General features: G+C 44.6%; 1 pseudogene; it reads left to right on the plus strand.

The window, feature by feature from the left end:
• Window positions 1–1,024: 1,024 nt before the first annotated feature.
• Window positions 1,025–1,652, plus strand: LOC128045028 (ferritin light chain-like; annotated as a pseudogene).
• The last annotated feature ends 1,819 nt before the right edge of the window (window positions 1,653–3,471 follow it).

Below are 3,471 nucleotides of genomic sequence, written 5' to 3' on the forward strand. Positions count from 1 at the left end.
TAGTCAGAGAGGTAGAGATGGGAGTCCATTTGGCCTGAGAGAGAAAGAGAAGATCCCTGGTTGTCAGCTTAGGAAACCGTAGTTTCAGCTCTGATGGCGGCTTCCTCAATTTAAGTTTTTTAAATGTTCCTGATTCTAAATCACTCCCCTCCCTCCCACTGCATGTGTGCTCAGTCATGTCCAACTCTTCAAGACCATAGGGACTATAGCCCGCTAGACTCCTCTGTCTGTGGGACATGGGATTCTCCAGGTAAGAATACTGCAGTGGGTTGTCATGCGCTCCTCCAGAAGATCTTCCTGACCCAGGGATGGAACCCAGTCTCCTGTGTCCCTTGCATTCCAGGCAGATTCTTTACTGTGAGCCACAGGGAAGGCCCTCTCCCTCCTCCTAAAATAGTGTTAATGAGTTCATTTTTCTTGCACCTAATAGAGGGATTGTGAAGCTCAGTAATTTGGTTCAGTCCTTCTCAGTTGCCAAGCACTGTACTAGTTCCAGATGTTCATCAAATAAATTGAACTCACAGGACTTTGAGGCCTAGTAGGGATTCTGGTAGGGGGAAAAAGTACAGTGTGTCGTACTATAAAGGAAGTGCTAAAAGAATCTGAGAGGGGAACAGCATTGATTTCTTCAGGGGAATTTTGGGAAGATTTCACCAAGGATGCGGCATATGATCTAAACCTTGAGTGGGATTTTAGTGGATTTGGTGGGATAATGCATTTCAAGCAGAGGAAACGGTACTACACTTCACTGCCTCTCTAATTTTCAACCAGGCTTCAGAATGACAAGCTGGTTTGCTCCCTATGATCCATGGGCCACATCCAGCCCGTTGCATTTTTGTACAGTACAGCCTGCAATCTAAGGATAACTTTTGCATTTTAAAATATTGTCTGGGAAGTGCGCTGGGCAGCCCCGCGGATCTGTCTCGTGCTTCAACAGTGCTTGGATGGAACAGACCCAGGGACGCCCCTTGCTCCAGCCTCCGACTACCCTCCAACCTTTTCTCCAGTCGCAACCTTCGGAGTCAGCCACTCAGCTGTCCGCGATCACCGGGACCAGCCACCATTTTTTAACTCCTTATTATTACCGACCAATCATGAGCTCCCAGATTCGTCAGAATTATTCTACCGAGGTGGAGGCCGCCATCAACTGCCTGGTTAACATGCAGCTGCGGGTCTCCTACACCTACCTCTCTCTGGGCTTCTATTTCCACCGCCACGATGTGGCCCTGGAGGGTGTGGGTCACTTTTTTTGAGAATTGGCCAAGGAGAAGCGCGAGGGCGCGGAGCGTCTCTTGAAACTGCAAAACCAGAGGGGCGGCCGCGCCCTCTTCCTGGACGTGCAGAAGCCATCTCAAGATGAGGGGGGTAAAACCCAGGACTCTATGGAAGCCGCCTTTTTCGTAGAGAAGAACCTGAATCAAGCCCTGTTGGATCTGCATGGCCTGGCTTCTGCCCGCAGAGCCCCCCACATCTGTGACTTCCTGGAGAACCACTTCCTAGATGAGGAAGTGAAACTCATCAAGAAGATGGGTGACCACCTGACCAACCTCCGCAGGCTGGCTGGTCCCCAGGCTGGGTTGGGCGAGTATCTCTTCGAAAGGCTCACCCTCAAGCACGACTAGGAGCTTCCGGAAACCAGTGGCCATTGAAGAACCCACCTAATATTAGGGCTGCCTGAAGCCCCTCTCTGCAGCCACTAGGCAGCTTTTTAACACCCTGGAGCCCTCTCTCAAGCCTTGGACCAAATGGAAACAATAAAGCTTTTTGCAGCAAATAATAATAATAATAATAACGTCTGGAAAAATCAAAAGAGTAATTGTTCATGACATGTGAAAATAACATGAAATTCAAATTCTGTTCTCTGTTAATAAAGTTTTATTGGAAAACAGCCACCCTTATTCCTCCACATATTGTGTACAGTTGTTTTCACACTGCAACCTTGGAGTTAACTAGTTGCAACAGAAACTACATGGCCTAAAAAGTCTAAACTATTTCTATCTGACCCTTTGCAGAAAAAGGCTGTGGACCCATGCCTTATACTTTAGCCTCCAAAGGTTTCCTTTGAACATTTGGGATGTGAAGTTGCAACCTTCAGAGAGGTTACATCAGATATCCATTTATAGACAAAATGGTGTATTAATATGTACTTTGTAGGGTTGTTTTGAAAATCATCCATAATACTCGTCAAGTGAAAAAGAGACGTGGAATTATTTACGTATTTTGGACCCCATATTATATACAGACACAGATATAAAGACGTTGATATAGATAGAAAAAAAACCTGAAGAAATAAGCAAAAAGCTATAGGTAGTAATTACTTCTGAGATGTGAATTATGGAGAACTTTATTTAAAAACTTGGACTGCAAGGAGATCTAACCAGTCAATCCTAAAGGAAATCAGTCCTGAATATTCATTGGAAGGACTGATGCTGAAGCTGAAGCTCCAATACTTTGGCCACCTGACGGGAAGAACTGACTCATTGGAAAAGACCCTGATGCTGGGAATGATTGAAGGCGGGAGGAGAAGGGGACGACAGAGGATGAGATAGTTGTATGGCATCATCAACTCAGTGGACATGAGTTTGAGTTAGCTCTGGGAGTTGGTGATGGACAGGGAAGCCTGGCATTCTGCAGTCCAAGGGTTTGCAGACACTCAGACACGACTGAGTGACTGAACTGAACTTATTTAAAAACAGCAACATTAATAATATCAATAATAACCAAATTATAGTGACTGTTCACTGTATGCCAAGCACTGTGCTCAGTGCTTTATAACATCTTATTTAAATTTCTCAGGAATCCTATGATATGAGAAGTATCATTGCCCTTATTAAACAAATAAGGAAACAGAGGCTCAGAAGAGTTAAGACATCCCAGATCACCCAGCTAGTATCAGTAGAGTCAGAATGTAAACGCAGTCAGTCTGAATCCAGTGCTTTCCCGCTTTGCAGCACACTACTCTTTCAATTCTTATGTATTTCTTGTTAGAACTTTTAAACACTGACAACCTTTTACTTTTGTAATTAGGAAAGACACATACTTTATAGGTAAACATGTAGGGACTTCCCTGGCAGTCCAGTGGTAAGACTCCGTGTTCCCAAGGCAGGTGGCCCAGGTTCGATCCCTGGTCAGGGAACAAGATCCCACATGCTGCCACTAAGAGTTGCATGCCACAACAACAAGGAAGATTCTACATGCCACAAGGAAGACAGAAGATTCCATGTGTGGCAACTAAGACCCGGTGCAGACAAATAAAGAAACATCTTAAAAAATAAGTAAATATGTTAGCACATAGCATGGTGCCCTGGCACATAGTGATTGTTGTTGATAATGATGATAAGGAGGAAGATGACGATGACAACTTACATTTATTGACCTCTTCTTGTGATCCAGGTTCTAGTATAAGGTAGCAGGGACTTTGCTAATTTAATAGAGGAGGTATTTGGTAACTTGTTATTCCTATAACCATCA

This window comes from Budorcas taxicolor, chromosome 3 (genome assembly GCF_023091745.1).
Source record: "Budorcas taxicolor isolate Tak-1 chromosome 3, Takin1.1, whole genome shotgun sequence".
Classification (NCBI taxonomy): domain Eukaryota; kingdom Metazoa; phylum Chordata; class Mammalia; order Artiodactyla; family Bovidae; genus Budorcas; species Budorcas taxicolor.